Here is a 20,971-nt window from a genome sequence, read left to right as displayed (position 1 = left end):
GTGTATGAATACTTTTGTGTATGCAGTGATACGTTTTTTAAAGTAAATTATTAATTATGTACTACAAATTAAAATATTTTTCATTACATCACTATTCCTTGATTTGAATAGTTTATACAACACAGGTGCTCAAATCCAGTCCTCAATGGGCTACTTTTAAGGTCTCTTTAAATCTCCAGCTTCATATTAACAAAGCAAAGTTTCAATGTGCCCCATACACAAATATTGAGTTCTATTAGATAATGAAGGATTTAGGTTAAAAAAAATGACAGATAACACTGTAATATGTTACACTATGATAGTTTGAGAACATCACATTAAAGTGGAAGACTTTCTCCACTGTCAGTAATTAAAAACATAAAACCATTCCAAAAAATATATTTTTTGGAAATACTGTATAATCAGATTGTAACACCAAGTACTAATGTTAATCTATACACTAAGAACAATGTTCTTATTCACCATGGACTTTACGTTAGAGGAATTGATCATAATTGTCTGACACTGTTTTGCAAGCTTAAGAACCCTATTGATCAGTACACCATATTTCACCATTTGGTTCCTTTAGCCTTAATTGCTCCCCGCACCTCCCTGATAAGTTATACATAAGTGATGAGTTGTAACCCATGAAACTGATCAATGGGTTTGACAGCAGGCAGTGATATACAGAAATGCCAGTGAGTGGTAAGAGGTTCTCCAAAGGCATGACCATGAATTTGTATTAACACCTTCACTTTTAGTGCAGTGTGTCTAGAATACATAACAAATCGTTCATGGTTTGATGGGGAGTAGTACAGATAAAAGAAATATTGCATACTTTGCAGTATAGTTGTCAATTAAAATGGAGTAGCAATTTGTTGTTTACTCAGCTTTGTTTTTAGGCAAATAATAAGACAGGATCCCATCAGGAAGATGACATGAGGATAGTATTCCAAAACAACCACTGAACAATGAAGTAATTTTCAACAGATCAGTTACCTGTTGTCTGTATACTACTGGATCATAACAAGACATGGGTTATTTAATATAATAAAAAAGAACCACCATCAATATACAGCTGCTCTGTTGTCTCTCAAGCCAGATTTTTTCCTTGAAACAAATTAGTTGACCAACAAATACAAGGGGGTTGACCTTTTGAGACAATTTTCAGTTTTGGCCAGAATTTGTTTCTGATAAAAACCTAGAAATGTTTAGGATTCCCAATACATATATTGCCATTTACTGTATGAATTCTATAAGGATGGCAAAGTCTGGAGTCAATGTCTGGTAAATACAGTCAAAAGCTATACTGCTGAGATCTATTTTCGTGCAAGATTTCAGAATTTCAAATGGTGCTTGGCCTTTGGTTTTAGCATTTCAATAGTAATAGATTAACATAATGAGAATTAGTTTTTCCAAAACACCACAATCTTTTATAAAGTACTACAATGTATGGTTATTACAAATTCATCTGAAACCTTATTGAATCAATTATAAATTTATTTGGATTACTTTTTATTGCGAAGAAAACAGATAGGTTAAATTAAATTAAAATTACATTTACTTTGTCATTGAGTATTGAGTATTGTGACAAATGTCACACCAACTATTTAAGCATGTGGAGAACTCAAAGCTTACTCCTAAAAAGACTTTCAGAAAACGATTTTGGTATTCATAAATATAATGATAGCACACTCTCCTTATGTGGTTTCAATAGGCCATTAAAACTGATGAAAGGAATGGCTCCAGGAACCAGATGATCTCCAGGAGTTATAAATTCACATTTACCCTAAATAATGGCTGCACCTAAAGGCCACTAATATAATGAGATTTATGTTCTACTATGAGGCATGTCTTATGTCCTTCAATTTGTGTTTAAAAGTCAGAAACCATATACTGTGCCAAAATGATTTAAGCCGTTACATCAAATTTCTTTCTGGGTGCTTTGGTAATGAACTAAAACAATGGGCAACAAGATAAATCTGCCGACAGTGACATCAGGCAAGAGGTTTTATGCTGACCACCTATCAGGTGCATGACGGTCATATTTTATTCTCCATACAGTATGTTATTACTTCAGTACTACCAAAAGAGATGAAAACCTTTTCCTAGCACCCAAATTAACATGAATCCTATAACTTAAATTGAGGTGATAGTTGGTATGTTAGGCCTTCAAATTAGTCAATAAATTCTTACATTCTCCAATTTTTTTATATCACAAACGATGGATCAATTATGGGAAGTAAACTGCAGAGAAAGCATGAGGTACTGTGACCCCTGAAGTGTGAGCTGAATGGAAGTACATTACAACTTTAATTTGCCAACAAAATCTTGATCTATGAAAAACATCAGTACTTCAGAGCAGTCTTATTTGAACAGAGAAGAGCACTGTGAAGGAAGAGAATTATTAAGTCTTTTCTACATGAAGTGAATCTCAAATGTTATTTTGAAAGCATGGCGAGATTGTGCCTTTTTTGACTAAATACACGTCCTCTTCAGCATCTAATGTTAATCGTTGCTCTAATTTAAACAGTTTGGTTTTGTTGATGTTTTTCTGTAATCAACAAAGAAAACAAAAATGTAAACTATGCCGTGGATATGAAGGTTTACAGATGTTGTCTAAACCTATCTACTTATTGAGATAAGATAAGATCACTTTATTAGCCATATACAATTTCTTGCATTGGGAATTTGGCTTTTTGCATACCCCAGCTTGCTCTCCATGAGACACACAGACGGGGTTAAGGGCCTTGCTCAGAGGCCCAATGGAGTAGAATTCCTCTGCCGGCCACGGGATTTGAACCAGCAAATTTCACACAGTGCCACCGCTCTGCCCCCTGTATGTAGATACAGGATGTAGAGGAATTGGGAATATCTGGTCCTTCAAGAAGTGTTTTTCTTCTGTAATACTGACGGTAAAGACTGAAATTGGACAGAATAAACCCAGCAGCTAGGACTGAAAAAGCACGTTTCATACGCATGCAGTAATCAGAAAAAAAAATTAAACTGAATAAATCTGCGTTAATTCCTAGAATCAAAGAGAAGACAAATTTAAGATACCACATACCACATGACTACTATGCAGGAATGGTTACCCAGACCAAGAGCTCCTACCACCAGTTACCTTATTTGTTCACTTGTTCTCATCCCCTTAGTCCTTTTTTTACATTTGGATTGGTGAAGCATCAGAGATGGCAAAGGCATGAAAGAGGCTGATCCTTCACCAGCTGTTTCACCAATCAAGAAAAAACTGAAAAAGCCCAATTGAACTAGCCACAATGGCCAAACTGCTGAAGCAATCAATGAAATACATGAGAGCTTCTAAGAACTGATATTGCATCCATGATGAACTCATGGTTTGCTGCAACTGGTGTGAGCATTAACGTTCAGTTCTCAGCTAGTCAGCAATTAGTCTAGGGTAAAAAAAAGGAAACAAAAATAATATAAATAATTTCCAGTCATAAGGAAGATGGCCAATTCAACACTATCTGCATTGTGGGCCTGTAATGGAAACATTCCACAATAGCCCGCTTGGAATTTTGAAAAACAAGCGGTCCCTATGCGTCTTAAAGATAGAGACCACTCTTCTGGAGGCCACAATAAGCCCAAACTATTGATTTTCAAATATCTCTAATACAGTGATAGACTATTGCTTTTAAGAAACAAAACAGATAACCAAGTCCTATTCATTCATCTAAAGGAACAGTGCTGCATTTTAATTGGGATTATACTAACAGAGATGAGCCTTTGCGGGAGCTAGGCAATCACTTTGAGAAGCTGGAGTTCAGATTGTCCTGTTTTACCTAATACAACTCATTACCCTTCTCAAGGATAATGTTCTTTGCAGATTTTATCTCTTGTAATTCAACAAACAGGTACTGGTATTTTATTAGGACTAGTTTCACAGGGAAATATCAATTCATTATTGTTTCTGTACGACAGATAATCCTTATTCAGAACTAAGATCTCAGTTATTAATATTTTCTGCATTGCTTCATTCAAAATGACACATAATTCATATGAAGTTATTCCAATACTGTTTTTGGTCTTTAAAAGACATTTATTGTATTTTGTGCATTCAGAATTTTTGTACTTTAGCAGCTACTGTGTATACTTCATTTGTCGTACCTCTTTGATATCTGACTTGGTCTCTGATACAGTCTCAGTCACTATGCCCAGATACTGCAAATGTTTTTCTTGGCACATATCTGGGCTACATTCTCCAATGAACTCTGCTTACTCTCTAGGTTTATTATGGAAAAAGTGTCATGACACATTTAATAAAAATACGTCTTTCTCAAACATGCATATCAAAGGCATGTACTCAAAAAAAGTATAAATTCAACATTTTAAAATACATTCAATGATAATCTGAAAAAAGCCTGTTGTGCTGGATATTTTTAGATCCTAATGAAGTAACATTTGACGCAGAAACGTGGATTCAATAAATTGTGAATATATTGAATAAAAAGTGTGCAATATATTCAGTTATTAAATTACTATTCATTCCATGTGTCTATACCTGACATACGGTGGGGTTGCTGTTTATTACAGTAGTGTACTGCAATGGATGAAATCTAGTACCTTTCAGCTAATTTATATTTTCGAGTTCACGTTTATTTGTCATTCCAGCCATATGCAAGTATACAGTGGAACGAAATATCGTTCCTCCTGGTCCACGGTGCAAATACAAACAGGACACTGACATAGATATTGTAGACAGAATACACATAGTGCAAATTACAAGACAATACACACAACACACTCAGGGATTTAAACCCCGTTTCTGGAATTTGAGTGGGTACAAGTAGATTCCAAGGTGTTGAGGAGCCTGACAGCCAGCGGGAAGAAGCCGTTACAGAGTCTGGTGGAGCTAGCCCGTACACTGCGATATCTTTTCCCAGATGGTACTTAATTCATGACTAAGTCATCTCCACTCACACCAGAAGTATCAAATAAACTAATAAAAACTGTCTTAATTGTTTTAAATGCAGTTTCACCATGTAAAGGACTAAGAGGTAAAGTAATAGCTTAAATATTTAATGGTTGGTTGGCCAGAACATACTGCCCACCTTTGATTTTTTAAACAATCCTGTTTTGTACTAGTTTAAATGAGGTCACAGTTACATAACCAGCTGCCTCATTGCCATTCAAATATAATTTCATACTCAATTTATTCAGATCGCTTTTCTGGAATGCAGCAGTGAATAACTTTTTTCCCCCCCCATCTCCTTTGTTTTCTACTTTGAAATATTCTCATGGCAAAACAGGATACCTTTCATAATCACAGACCTCATTTGTCAGTACATACCAGACTAATTAATGAGAAATGTTTCATAAAACCATACTACGGAACTCCAGAATTCTGCATTCATTAAAAAAATATTCACAACATCAAAATGTATAACAGAACAGTTTGGTTAGTGTACTTACAGTATCAAACAAGTGCAATATCTAAGCAGTAGCAATACTGAGTAACAATTTCCATCATAACTCAAGATTCCCGTTTCATCTGCAGAGTTTTAGAGAAGTACTGTACAGAGATCTGTTACCGTCTGCTACAATTCAGATTGCTCCAGGTTATTTGGTAGGCTGGTAAAGATAAAATGGAGAAACAAAAACTTTATCTTATGTTCATAGTGTACTACAAAATGTACACCCAATTAAAAGGCTTAATGCAAGGGCAAGGTGAAACTGGAAATAACATGCAAAAGAAAAATTATGTTAAAGTCAGTGGTAAAAAGAAATACCATGCACAACAAATTAATATTTAACAATACAAATTGGCAAATCAAGCACATGAATAATTTACAATTCATACTTATGGAATTAGAAGGCAATATTTAGGTTCTTTTAACCTGCAGAGAAGATAGATTTGTATTAATGCTGGAATGCAGTCTAATCAGCACCTGACTTCCCATACTTAAACTGAGCAGTCAGAGGCATATTTCCTTGCACTGCCACCACAATTTAACAGATTTCTTAATTACAACACATGAAAGCCTATCCTCACTTGGAAATACAGAGTATGAAAAATACAAATGATTCATCTTAAGGGTTTATACAAATAAGTGTCTAAAGAATTAACAGTTGTTCAGATGGATACATCTGCATCACATGCCGAGTATAAGAGTTATAAAAGTATTGAAATTATACCAATTATAGTTATTTGTTCAAAACATATGCAAGATTTTTGGCCCACTTACATTTTCAAATTTTCACAGTATTTATTGCAATACTTAATTTGTTTCATGAACACAGAATATTGTTTAACTTCTTAAAAGTACCAGAAAATGATTCTTGTAGTATTCCCTTTTGGTCTGGATATGTATTTTTACTCTCACAACAACTGAATGCACAATGTGTATTTTCATATGCTGGACCAAGCTGTTCTAGGTGCACCTAACATTAGACCTAATCATGAAAAAGAAGAAACAGCAATGATATGAAGTGATCATGGAACCAGTTATGAGCCACAGGCTATACACCCACAATGTTTCCACTTATAACACTGATAGACCAAGTACCCTGTATGACCCAGTTTCAAAACTTCCTAAGGCCAAACTAAATTTTCAGGAACACTGGTACTTCAAAAACTTATGTTTTTACTATAGTTTATAGACATACTGTATGACTGTTCGGTCATTAAAGATCCCATGGCACCATTTGTTAAGAGAAGGTGTATTAAGCCCAGTGTCCTGGTTAAATTCCACTTTTGGCTTAAAAAATATGTCACCCCAGGCTACCCTTCTGCTGATTTGCTGTATAGTAGGGCTGCTGGTGTATAATGGCTACCACGTGTCACCCGGATCAGACCAGCAACTTCAGAGGTGGATGAAATAGGAACCTATAATAATATATAATAGGAAAAAGTTGTTCAGATAGATACATCTGCATCACATGCTGAGTATAACAGTTATAAAAGTATTGAAATTATACCAATTATAGTTCTTTGTTCAAAACATATGCAAGATTTTTGGCCCACTTACATTTTCAAATTTTCACAGTATTTATTGCAATACTTATTTGTTTCATGAACACGGAATATTGTTTAACTTCTTAAAAGTACGAGAAATTGATTCTTGTAGTATTCCCTTTTGGTCTGGATATGTATTTTTACTCACAACAACTGAATGCACAATGTGTATTTTCATATGCTGGACCAAGCTATTCTAGGTGCACCTAGAACTATATGAAGACAAAGTATTGCTGTGCATTATAGTTACCTCACATTAAATACTCTAAATATTCTCTTTCAAAACAGTGTTAAAATTACATTAGCAGAATGATTAGTAATATCACCCAATGACAGGCAGTAAGTGTTGTTCATGATATAGACTAATGCAAATCCTATGTGTTATCTAACAAAATGTATGGACACTAAATCCTTAGTTTTTGGTAGCTTGAGTGGAAAAAAAATTGAAAAAAAATCTTTGGATATGATTATGTATAGGACATTCATTCAATTGTACACTGGCACAATTGTGAAATATAAATTTTAAAAAAATCCACTACAATGCTCCACAGTGGAAAGATGCATAGTATAAACCCTAACCATTGGAAAGAAATGCTGTTTGCTCCTAATTTCAATGGACCCATCAGTGGTTAACATTGTCGCAGATGTACAAACCCACTACATCAACAACTGTAAGAGACCACAGAGTCCTTGGGTAAAAACAATCCATGGAGCATGCATGCTCCACATACGAGAGCCACTAATCATGAAACACACTTGCACGGTTAGACGAGTGAAAACAACATCACAGACCACAGTCACCCTATTATGTGGAAAGTTCTCACATGAGCCAAAGTGCGTGAGAGTATTCTGTGATGGCTTGCAGTTATGCAGGAAAATGTTACATTATTTGCCTACTTTAATAGTTCTTCAGGATTGGGAGATACTGTACAGTACATACATACTGTAACTGCGAGACCTGATCTTGACATTACAATAAGTATTCATACCTTTTGTTTTCAACACCTAGAAATGTCATCACTCCATGATCAATAAGACAAGGATTTTTGATCTAAAAAAAAAAAAAAACTAAGAGCAAAAGAATAAATTAGTGAACAACAATGTTTATGATGGATACTGCTGAATCTTAATTGCCACTATGTTAAGTATTTTATCATAGTAGAGATGTAAAATCACAAAAAGTAGCTCAGTCGTCACTAAGTTTACTGGTCATATTTCTGCTATAAACAAAACTGGAAATAACAGAAGAATAAATGGGTATGTACTTAACAGTTATGCGTCAAGTGTTACCTAATACAATATTATACTGACACAAAACAATGTGATTGATCGCTAATAAAATGCACAAGGTATAAGGAAGCACAGGGAAAGATCAAACTGTATACTGTAGTTTAAAATATAGGTCAAACAGTTTGGCCCCTGCAAAGTAAATCTCATCATGAGTATAGTAGAAACCTTTAGCTAATGGACTGTTTTCCTATTTACTGTACAGATTGCAATCCAACTTCTTGTTTCATGGACTGCTTGCAAGTGCGATGTGGGTTCATGAAACGGATACTGTTGAGAAAAAAAGGAAATGAGACCTATCTTCCAAAAAGAATGGAAAGTTCTGCAGAGTAAGCTCTTATCATGATAGGCGACAATCAACTAGAAATTGTGAGAAAAAGCTTACAAGATGTTTAAGTTATAAGATACAGCACAACACAAAATGGTCTCAGTAGGTACAGTATGTACGGTATCTGATTGGAAACCTTTGCTGTGGAGAAAAAAGAAGAAGGATCAGCAAAGGTTTTTTAAACAGCTCCATGCCCACTGAGACAAATGTGTGTTGGTCAGACATTTTTTTTCCCCATTATCAAGTTTGCGAAGGATGAGCAAAACCTGAGTTTCCCCATACTAGTTCTAGTACTGCTTCCCCATATTCTTTTTTGCCTTATGGATTTCAATTTAGCAGATTTAATTTAAATCATTCAATTCTTAAGTGAGCTATTTTTCCAATAGTTTCAGTTCCTAAATACAAGGGCAAGGTTAGAAATAAGCATGAAGCTTGTGCCAGATTGTAAAAGATGATGAGCAAAACCAGAGTTTCCCTACACTTGTTCTGGAGTACTTTTTATCTTATGGTTTTCATTCCAACACAGCTCTTTTTTAATTTGGCATATTCAATACTTAGTCAAGCTATTTTTCAATAAGTTTGGTTCTTAAATAGAAGGGTAAGTTTGGAAATTAGCATGAACCATATGCCACATGCTGAGTTTCAGAATATATCTCACTTAGGAGAGTTTAAAAGACCACTCAGAATTTAACCAATAAATCGCAACATGAGTTAGAAAGTTTTATGAAGTGTCATTCCCTCCCTTTTCTGTACATCATTATTTGATAACCAATTAGAAGTTGTTTAGAATAAAACAGAAGAGCACCAAACTTTAAACCAAACTGAAAGAGGCCAGTTTCCTCTATCTATCATACTGTTTTCTTACTGTTTTATCCAATACAGGGTCGCAAGGGAGCCAAAGCATAATCCAACAAGCAGTGGGCACAAGGCAGGATATACCCAGGACAAGACACCAGTCCATTGTTGGGCACACACAGATACAAACACATACACACTTATACCAGGGCTAATTTTCCCAATTAACCTTTGAGTATGTCTTTGGACTGTGGGAGGAAACAGGAAGACCTGGAGGACAGTGGTTATTAATGATTGACAATATACATAGGCTCCAATGTAATTATGTAAGTCTTCACAAACAGTAGATTCCATATGCCCTTACTGCTGGTGAACTGAACTAAACATTAAAAATCAACTGTATTTTAACTCATCATATTAACCTATATACAGTACAGTATAAAGATGAATACTTTAAGCTTTTTGCAATTTCATGATTTATTTGTAACTCATGTATGCCTCACATATGGAGCCATAACCGCAGCCTGCACAGCAGCAAATTAGTGTTCAACACAGACCATGAAAACATGCTTATCTGCATTTTTGTGTTAGCATCAATATCTAGAAGTGACACTCCAATGAAGTAAAACAGTATTTTTCAATTAAAATGTTTAGCAAGATTTGCCAGGTAATAAAACCGATCGAATTACTTCAGCTAATACTTAAAAAGGTGATCACTGTTCTATGCAGTATTTTGGAAAAATCCACACATTCCTTGTAATGAAATCAGATTAAACTACAAAACATATTTTACATCCCAATCAATGTTTCTTCAGTAAGACTGCACAAGCATACAGCACCTGCATAGGATTTAATAGTTATTACTCTCCCTCCCCCCGATGCAACTCATGTTACTCCCTTTTTCAAAGCAAAGAAATATGTACATTCAAGTCCTTCAGAAGTAATCTTTGTATGTATTCATTGATGCAATAAACCAGCAAGAGAAAACAGCATGCAAAAATGCTCACACTTGCTGCATTTTAAACTGTTGTATTAGCAAAAAGGACGTGAAAAACCAGTATTAGAAACTGTATCTGAAGCACTCATAGCCATTTTATTTAAAGGGAAAAAAAGTAGAGAAAATGACTTGCGAGATGTAAATTGCACGTTTTAGTTTTACATGTATTTATTTTTCCGGGTTGTACTTCCCTTTAAAAGTATTTCCATAACCAAAGCTCCAACCTTGAGAATCAATTAAAATGCCTATACAAACAAGAAAAGCATAAATCGATTCAATTGCCCTATAACTGCGTTCCCCTTCAAAAATAAAACGTGAATGAATCCAAAACAATAGTGTTACCGTATATGAAAACGGGAAAGCACGCCTGTTTTACGTTACAAAGAGCACTAGAAGCTTAACTTTGAAAATATGACAGCGTGAGAAATTACACTTAAATGCAAACAAACACCATCATGTGGCATTCGCTGGAAAAGGTGTCAGCTGTTAGTTTTAAGCAGTACTCAACATTAAAAATCATATAAAAAAACAAATACTCTTTGTTCCACATAAAATAAATTCATGGACAATTGTGTCCGCCTACGATCAAACGACAGGCTGACAATAAATTATGCTAAATACATAATTAAGTCCAAATTAATGCACCTGTAAGAAAAGGTCTTCAAATGACAACTTCCCTCTTACTTTTAGCAGCTCTGTTTAAATATCAGTTTAAAAGGTTAACTACGTAAAACAATCATGTAACTCAGTGAACATTCCTTCTCTTATTTTCCAATAATGACGACATTTAGTTATTTTGTTTGATCAGGGACACCTCTCCCCCAACATCTGCCTACCTGATAATTATACATATTAAAAGATTAACTTAATGCATAAAAACTGCAGTATAAAATCAGTGCATGATTGCACCTCTTAATTATCCACTCATAGAAAGACATTTTACTGCACTTCGGAACCGTGCAGTATTCCGTGGGAAGTAAACCCACGAATTAGGTTAAAAAAAAGCATTATACTGTATATATGTTTGTAGCCAAACATCCAGTCTCTGACTGATGAAATGCTGCATCACTAAAAGTAAGCACATTTCTAATTAACGGGAATGACCGCACAAGATGCATAACTTCACTAAACACTTGCTGCCGAGCTTGTAAATGGTGCTAATGAAAACAAAATCTCGCTTATACTTCCATTACAACAAAAAACTTTTCTCCCCTTTTTAATCATTAGTGACTTAAGTAAATATTACCGGAAGGCATCCAAACAACAGTGGAAAAAAAAAAGACTCAGATATTTTGCTTACTTGAGAATGTGAAACGAATGTATCATAAAAGGCATGGATTTAACATCGATGTAAAACTAAGAATAAAATTACTTCCCAGTAGTTTGATTAATGATTAAAATATACTTTTATTACAGTATCCCTGTTTCTTTCATGCCAAAACAGTACAGTAGCAAGATTTTAGTTTGTAAATATCGCTAATCTACAGACTCCTACAAGTGAAATGCCTGAGACGGACACTTCGCTATTCTTTTGTAAACAGACGACTGGAAGAAACCACGGCGTACTTACCCAGACAAAAACACAGTTGCCTAGCTCAGTCTTGTAAACCGCTTCACTTCTGTTAGCTCTCGCTTCCCAGCACTCCAGCATTCCCCCTTATCTCTCCACAGCTGCTCGAAAAGTTTAATGACGTCAACCTACACAGTTCAGCGCAGCTATTCTGCTGGAATACTCAACCAGATGCACTTTTAAAGGCGCAGAACACCCCCAAAACCCAGCAGTAGTGAGGGAACACATACAATTAAAAGGGGATTGGAAAACAGAGGATTTCAAATTACAAAATTACCTTTAGACCCAGAACGCAATTCGTCTATTTCAAATAGACTTTCTGATAATTTCTAATGGAACTGTTACTGCTATAGCAATACAAACATAAGTGTTTCATTATTTATTATAATAAAAGAAATTATTATGGTGAAAGCTGGTAATTCCGTTTGGCGATGTCTCGATAAACCTTTCTTCTATCAGTAATTTGTATTTCAAGAATGTGCATTTTATAAAATACCGTGGCTGTCAAACTGTAGCTTAGGAATATAAGAAAACTTATAAACGAGAGGAGGCCTGTCACCCCGTCTAGGCTGTTAAGTACTTAGTAGGTAATTAATCTGAGAATCTCATCCTATATACTGTATCTTGATGACGGCCAGTGTATCGACTTCAACAGCACAGCTGTCTAGCTTGTTGCCGACTCTTGCAATCATTTGTATAAAAAGTACCTCTTATGATCAGTTGTACTGTAAATACACTGTCATAGTTTCCACTTGTTCATTGTGTCTAAATCATTCCGGGCTGACTTTAATCAATGCCTGAAGATTCTGAACACTTTTATCAGGTCTCCTAATAGTATTCTCTGTTAAAGACTTAAAAGTTCAGTTCCTTCAGTTTGTCAGCACATGACATTCCCTTAAACCTAGAATGTATCTGTTTGCTTTTCTATTGACTGATTCCAGACCAGCAATATCTTTTCTACAATGTGCTAACCAAAATTGTAAACAATATTCTAAATGAGGCCTTACTAGTGTGTTATACAATTTAACATAACATTCTTTGATTTAAATTCTATGCTTTTTACTACACTAATATTTTATTTGCCTTTTTAATTGCTTCCCCAAATTGTTTAGAAGATTTAATCAAAGTGTTACCATAAACACCTGTCTTTTCATACTCTAAGTAGCTTATTCTACTGTAGCTCAGCATTTGCGATTTTGTATTTACTGTTTGCTTTTTTAATACTTGCATGCAAAACCCCACTCTTGTCCACATTAAAAGTCATCTTCTAGAACTTTGACCAGTCTTGTATTTTGCTAATCCTCCTAATTTGGCCACGAAGCTTAAGAGGGTAAGTTATTTATGCAGTTTTATGCAGTCCTGCGCATACACCACAACACAAGGCACATCTTACTGCTGTTGGATCCATGGTCTATAGATGATGCTGTACACTTAGAACCTTCTTCTGTTTGCTGCTGGAGAAGTCTTTGGTGTTACGGGTTTTAACTGTTTATTCTATGGTGTGTGCATTCTTGTGTTTACCCCCAATTTGCATGGTACTAACGTTAACCTGTTTTGATTGTTATAATAACATTGATGAAATGTCAATTATTTTTATGAATCAAACTTTTTCACTGTTAATGTCCTTAGATCCTCTAGATCTGTGGATTCCTATCCTGGTCCTTGAGGATTGTCTATATTAAGGTTTTTGTTATGAAGATAGCAATGGATGGACTCTACAGTATGCAGATCCAGGGAACTCAACAGCTGGAAAAACAGGGGAATCCAAATACAAGGTCCAAACAAGCAATAGGCCAAAAGCCAAAAGGTCTGTGGTCAAAAGCAATGCTAAATTCCATAGACCAAAAGGGAAGCAAATAGCAAGGATATCTGCTCTCAGATTTCTCTATAATTAAAAACTCTTTTGTTTTATCCCATTTGAAGTAACAAAATTGGAGTGCCATGACGGGATGGTGAAAATAGTTAATATTAAACTTAATGATCCAAAATATTAATTTATAATATATCAAATAATTTTTCTGTTTCAAGATATGGAGAAAGGCTATGCTTCAAGATAAGATATAGATATGATGTGTATGATCAAAAGATAAAAGACAGGTAAACTGAAATTAAAGTCAATCTCTACTAAGAAAAGGGCTTTAGTTTTCAGTCCTTATAGCCAATGCATAGCTTTTTTTGTCTTAGGACAAATGGCATGGAAAGGTAAACCTTTTGATTTCTACTGTGTTTTATGATGCTCATACATACACTTTTCCCCTTTTCGGAATGTTTCTCATGCTGATTATGTAAAAAGATAGGAGTTTGAGATTTATGCCATAGATGTCCAACTCACCGGAATATTAGCTCCGTTGAATATTTGTGCAATGAGTTGGAAGGACATGCGGCATCAAGGGCCTCATTAGAGAGTGGCAGGGTTTAAGAGAGGAAAGGGAAAGATTTCCATAAGACAGCATCAGCATCTTGGTGCAAAGCATGAATCACAGATGTTAGCATCACATACCATTAGCCTGTAACTTTCACTGTAGACCCCCAGTTTGTCAACCCTATTGATGACAAATGTTCATCAGCATATTGAATTTATCTATTTCTATCTCTGTTCAATAAAATGTTAGTGTACACAATAATTGCAAAGGAACAAGTAATAGGTTTATTCCATGCTGAAAAGAGAAGAAAGAAAACACAACATTTCAGCCATGGAGTCTTCTTCGGGTGTGAGAAAGACAGGGCAGTAAGCAAAGGTAATGTAGCGGGAGAACAAAAGCTGGGAGAAAGGAGGAGCCAGAGGCAGGAGCAGGGGACAGACAGAGTGGCTAATCAGGAAGTGTGAAGTCAGGATAGGTGAAGAGAGGATACTTTGCTTACTGCCCTGTCTTTCTCACACCTGAAGAAGGCTCCACAGCCGAAACATTGTGTTTTCTTTCTTCTCTTTTCAGCATTTAATAAACCTATTACTTGTTCCTTTGCAGCCTATGCATGCTGACGAGCTACCCACCTGAACTGCTACAAGAATAGTTGATCACTTTACTGATTTATTCCAGTTCTAAGTGATACGTTTTTCTTTTAATGCATACATATCCATATCGTCAATCACCATAAGTGATTATCCTACTGATCGTGTGAGTTTGACAACCACAGCTGTGAGATTCTACTTTTAGTAATACCGTATTTAACCACTGCATGTATGAGCTCTCTCACCATTGAAATGAATTTCAGTCTGTTTACTAAAAGAATACAAACAACAAAAAGTTCATTGCAGGTAGAGTATATATCAATATGATGCCTAAAGAAGAAAAAAAGAATTTTCTTGGAAAACAAAACAGAACTTGTCATCTTATTCTTTGCACACAAATCTTTATCTCGGTCTGACACATAACTATCTTAAAATTATGTTTTCCTCTATTTTAGCACAGTAGCAATGCCAGCATAATTGCCACCCTGCCAGCGTGTAACATTTTTTTCTTCCATTTTAAGTGGACTGTCATTGATCTTCCCTGACCCCCTCTGGAATACAAGATCCTAGATGGTACCCTCTTGGGGAAGTGTGCATGATTGTCCCAGGTTTAGGTTGCTCTTCTGATATGTTCCACTGCACTGATCTTGCTTATTCTCATTAGTTACTAACACACAACCAGGCCGAGGAATATCCAACCAGATTCACTTCATGTCAAGCAGTCGTACTTCTTACTTCACTAATCACTATTCACTAATATAATGAGGTACTGGAGTACTCTACCCATGTCACCCAATTATTAACTCTTGTTCTTTCTCCTTCAGCTCTTTCTATCGTTATTCTTATAAGTTACAAGTCTTTGGAGCAGTTGTATTTGCTCTGCAACACCTAACTCCTAACTCCTCATAGAAATGTTTAGTTCTAACTTTTCAAACCAAGCATACTGTTGATCTTTTACAAATACCCTTTTCCATTCCTAACTATGCCAGCTGATCCTGTTTGGCCAGGATGCTGCACAACCAACCACATTAGCTCTCCTGACACAGTACCAGACATTGTTTTCTTTAAAACCGGTTCATGTCTGCTGTAGGTAACATACAGTGTACTCAGAACGCTAACTGTGCTACCCAGACTTCCTCTCTCATCTGTGGGGAGACTACATACAGTTATGTTGCCAGGGTATGCCCTACTCTCTAGTCCTCCAGGTGCTAATGCCTCCATTCAGCCTTACTTTAGCAGACTAACCCTTTCATCTAACCTTCTTCAACGCTTTTCCTCAGCTGCATACTGCAACCCCACTGAGCTTAGCAAAAAAAATGCCTATGCAGACTGAGACGTACTCTCAATCACTGCATCCCACAGGCCTGTAAGTTCAACCCAGTTCAACCCATTGCTATTGCTATTGATGAAGCTCTCAGTTTCTCCCAGGCTGAAACAAAGACACAGACTGAAAGCGATTTCCTCCTGGCTATTCTTCTACACCTCTCAATTAAACTAGGGGAGTGGTCAATTACACATGTAGCCTATCCTATGTGCCCCATTCCCTCATGTGTAATCTCACTCCCCCTGGATGTCAATGGTTTAATCCTCCTATGTGTGTCTCATTTTACCTTAATAGGTGGCTTTCTCAAAGCCCCATTTCATTACCTCACAAGCATTTTGACAAGACCAGTTACTGTAGTATATAAACGTCAGTATAAAGGTGGTGTTTTTTTCCATTTCTCTGAGTTATTGTTCGAGAACAAATAGAAGACCTACATGTTGCTGGTAGATGATGTAAGGTTACTTCATAAAACAAAAGGCATTTTTAATGAATGATCACAACAGAGGTTAATTAATCTTGAACACAAGACCCAAGAGCCATCTTGACCATAACTTACATCTGTACTCAGTTATATGGCTGAGTAAAAACGAGTGAAGTACTTTGTTCAATGGTATAGCAGTAGTACCCTACAAAAAATTTGAATTCACAACCTGTTATGAGTTGCCTTTGAGTTGCCAGTTTTCAGTCCAAAGCTATAACCTCCACTCCATACTTCTGTTCACAGCTGCCTTTCTGTACAACAAACACAAAAGGAACAGGGTATTAAGACATGACATGCATACTTCATTAATGAATTTAGCATAAACATGAGAATTTCAGAAATAAAGTATTAAGATTGTGATGCTCTACAATAGCCATTACATACATTCAAAAAACAACAACTTTTCAATCAGTAAAAGATACACGTGCAGTGTGTGTTAGTAATAGAATTAAAGATTTGATGACTGCAGTTTTTACTTTGGATTGCTATAGCAGTATTTTCTGAAAATTTAATTAAACCATTGCTTACATAACTTGAGGCTAAGGGGTGGTTTACATTATTTCTGTGTGAAAGACAATACCAGTTACAGTTTTTCTAATACACTGAAAAATATATTTGAGTTAGTATTTTATTTTCACATTAACTCTGTGCTGTACACAGCACAGGTGGTAGGGATAGAAAAAGGATTATAACACCCTGGTAAAAGTCTTTTGGCCTGACTGCAATGGGACAGGGAAGTTATGTCTTCATGGTGTTCCTATTCTTGCCATTGTAGTAAAGCATTATGAAGGAATGATTAATAATGCCCACAGAAGCTCCGTGGTCAAATCTCAATTAAACAAAAATGGCATTAATGTCAATTCCTATAGTAAACTCTCCAAGGTAAAATTTCATAATGGAGACATTGGCTATCCGACACAACAATGAATGTTAAAAAGCATGCAGTATATGTACAACATACAGTACATATCCAGATTTTCTTGAAGACGTCAGAATGTCAGTGTACTGAGATAAAACATTGCCTAAAGGTTTTGAAAAGTCAGCACATTACACCTAATAATAGTTTTTGTCAATGAAAGTGAAGAAGTAAACTGCTGATAAGTCGAGTCATGATAAGTTTAATAGAGGCTGTAATTCTTTCATGTTATAAGACTGATAAACGAGCTCTCTTGGGGCCAGTGTTTGCTTATCTATAGTCACAAAATGAAATCTGTCTGGGACTAGATGTTGAATGTTTGTATCTTCCCTCTTTGAATTACAAAGAAAGCCTAATGCAAAATGTATTTCTTTGATTGCAAACTTCTAACATAGGCTTTCACAATCATTTAGCCATCATATCAATAACTGAAAATGTTTTAAGTTACAATATGATCATGGAGTCATACACAGCACTGGAAAAATATAACATATCCCATTACTTTGAGGTTTCATCTTTGTTCTTTTTTTCCACAGCATGCGTGCGGTGTGGATGAAATCAACATATTTATTTTGCAGGACTGCAGCCCATGGCCTGCAAGCTGGGAAAAGGAATTGATGTTACAGTAGGCCCTAGGATCCCTTCAAAGGGATTGATTAAAGATACCCCACATGATCAACCAGATGCATTTTCTGTGAATGGCAAATCAAATGAAAGAGTTTTAATTCAGAATCATATTACTCTTGTGTGATATGTAATCTAGGTCGCTTAACCTAGAACTGGAAGTACAGTATATGAATGAAATGCAACTTCTTCAGATATACATTTGCATATTTATGGACTGAGTAAACTTTTACTTCAGAATATAACGTTGTGCAAAGCCACCATGGGATGTGAGTACAAGAATGGAAACTGAGACTCAAAGAACCATATCTATTTTTTAGAAGAGTAGCTTTAAGACTTTTTAAGCAGATTGGCTTATTTTATATCAATGATCTAGATTCTGATATAGTTAGCAAACTAGTCAAGTTCACAGATGATACCACACTATAAAGATTAGCAAACACTCTAGAAACTGAAAAAATTCAAAGAGACACACACGAAATTCAAGACTGCTCAAATACCAGGTAAATACCAGGCAAATACCTGAAAGATGACATTTAATGTAGACAAGTACTACATGGGGTATCTAAAAAAACAAAACGATTAACACTGACACTTAGTTGTTGATTTGACACTTCATTTTCATCTTCAAGAAAAAGCAATAGATGAGAATGTAAATTAAATGGTGCTATTTGAAAATTGTACAATGTTTTCATAAGACCTCATTTAGAATATGGTGTACAGTTTAAGTCATCACATTACAAATTATATTTTGCTGCTCTGGAATGAGTCCAGATAAGAGGAACCAGATACATTCACAGACTAAAAGGATTGCCTTGCTATCGCAGGTTAAAGTAGCTGAATCTTTAACAGGTCAGACTATGATTTGGGTAGTCAAAATTGTTAAAACAAAATGCTAAAACCAGTGAACCTTTTCAGAATCAATAATGAAACATGGGCCACGGAACACAAATGGAAACTAAGGGGATGCTCATTTAAACTACAGAACAGGAGGCACTTTTTATTTAGGGGTTTATACTGTAGGAATCTAGAACAAGGTACACAGCAATGTTGTTGAAGCTGCTATCCTGGCTGCCTTAATGAGATGGAGAGATTAGATCCTGAGGTCAATTACGGTAGCTAGTAATAACCAAATAAGCTAGATGAGCCTAAAGGTTACTTAAAGTTCTCAACAGAAGCTGATACTTAAGGACACATCAGTGATCAGTTTAAGTAAGTTGACTTAAACCGATCACTGATCACAAAGCAATTACAGAAAGTGCACTGAACTGCTAAAAGGCATTTTTTTAAATACATATTTAAAAGACAGTTTTCTAAAGTTTTGTTGTATTATGCAAAATGCTGACTTATCTTATACAAATTCCTTACTTTTTTCAGATCATTTTGCATTCTGTAAATGCCATCAGCCAGCGCACTGGCATAAGTACCTTTCAGTTTTTCACAAATTTTCAAAGACCAACTGTCAGCAGATGACACAGTGAAATCCATCCATCCATATCAGATCCAATCCATATCATAAATCCATCATTGCTGCTAACTACTGACTAAAAAGTTAAAAAGAGCCTGTATAAAAAAAATGCATGACAGGAGAAGCTTTGGTTGTCGGAGGGTCAGAATAAAAGTTTTTTTCCAAAAATAAAGTTTTAAATCCTGAAGGGGGTCAACCATAATAACTACAGTCCATAAAAATCCTGTCCTGCATGTGCCCTGCATGTGCCCAAGGATGGAGGACATACTGTATGGTGAGCTGTTCAGAAAACAAAAATTCAGGACAGCAGGTAGGAGAAACTTGTGGCTAAAAGTGATTAGATTAAGCAAGATACAAAACCTTACTGCAACCATTGATTTTTTTTCTGAACTCTAAGCTAAAATCCTAAAATCATTAACTGGGATCTAGACAGAGGCCCTTGAACTACAGTAAATGGCATTTTTCTTATTTGTACTGTATCGTCAATACTCTATTTTCCAATAGTTTTTGAAAATGGAAATGTCAATTATTTTCTTTGGTATACTGTGAGGTGGAAACATAAGGACGCATACTCTTTTCCTTGAAGAAATAAATCGAAATCTAGGTGTTTTAAATGTAGTATAAATAGTAATGTAATGTAAATAGTGCACTCCCATATCAATCTGCATCTGAGCCCATTCAATCATACTCTTTGTAATCAACATCTTACACATCTTTCAGTTTCAGGAGGGAAAATGCAGTAACTTATACCACCTCAGGGAAGAGCAGGGACCCACAGATGCTGAAAATGAGAGGGACCTTTGATTCAGAATGGTGAAGACAACCCCCCCTAGTACTTTGAGTTAAACCTGTCTAACCTGTCTTGTCTCACACTTGTCTGTCACACTGGTCTTGTCTCGGTGCCGTGATTGTCCATGAAGTAGAACTGGATTTGTGGGGTGTAGAAATGACCCCTTAAGTGCCCAGGCTCTTTTTGGGTGTGGAGGAGTATGGCAGCCTACCTCCACAGCCTGGAATTACAGAAGCCTCCTGAGATTCAGCTTTAAAGATGGAATGGGACTCCATTGTACAGTAGCTGCATTTATATAATTTGCCAGTTTTTATTTGTTTTGATTGGAATGAGGACATTTTCTTTAAATTAAAACATTAGTCATGGAAGAAGACGGATTTTTTTATTATTTTGTTTGAAAAGGTTAAGAAATGCTGCAGTTATGGACAAAAGAAGGAAAAAATTATTCTTTGCTCAAAATTGCAGAGGACCATGTATTTCAGTGAG

The 20,971-nt window shown here is 35.7% G+C and overlaps 1 protein-coding gene across 4 annotated transcripts in view; it reads right to left on the bottom strand.

Moving 5' to 3' along the window:
- gulp1a (GULP PTB domain containing engulfment adaptor 1a) overlaps positions 1-12,060 on the bottom strand; it is a 214,938-nt gene extending 202,878 nt beyond the window's left edge. For all 4 annotated transcript variants that reach the window (XM_088605075.1, XM_088605071.1, XM_088605077.1 and 1 more), the window contains exon 1: positions 11,933-12,060. The gene's annotated coding sequence lies outside the window, so the exon portion shown is untranslated. The remainder of the gene's footprint in view (positions 1-11,932) is intronic.
- Between the last annotated feature and the right edge of the window lie 8,911 nt (positions 12,061-20,971).

This window comes from Lepisosteus platostomus, chromosome 14, assembly GCF_059453375.1.
Source record: "Lepisosteus platostomus isolate fLepPlt1 chromosome 14, fLepPlt1.hap1, whole genome shotgun sequence".
NCBI lineage: Eukaryota > Metazoa > Chordata > Actinopteri > Semionotiformes > Lepisosteidae > Lepisosteus > Lepisosteus platostomus.
The sequence above is the reverse complement of the archived record's forward strand: the minus strand, read 5'-3'. Positions and strand labels throughout refer to the sequence as shown.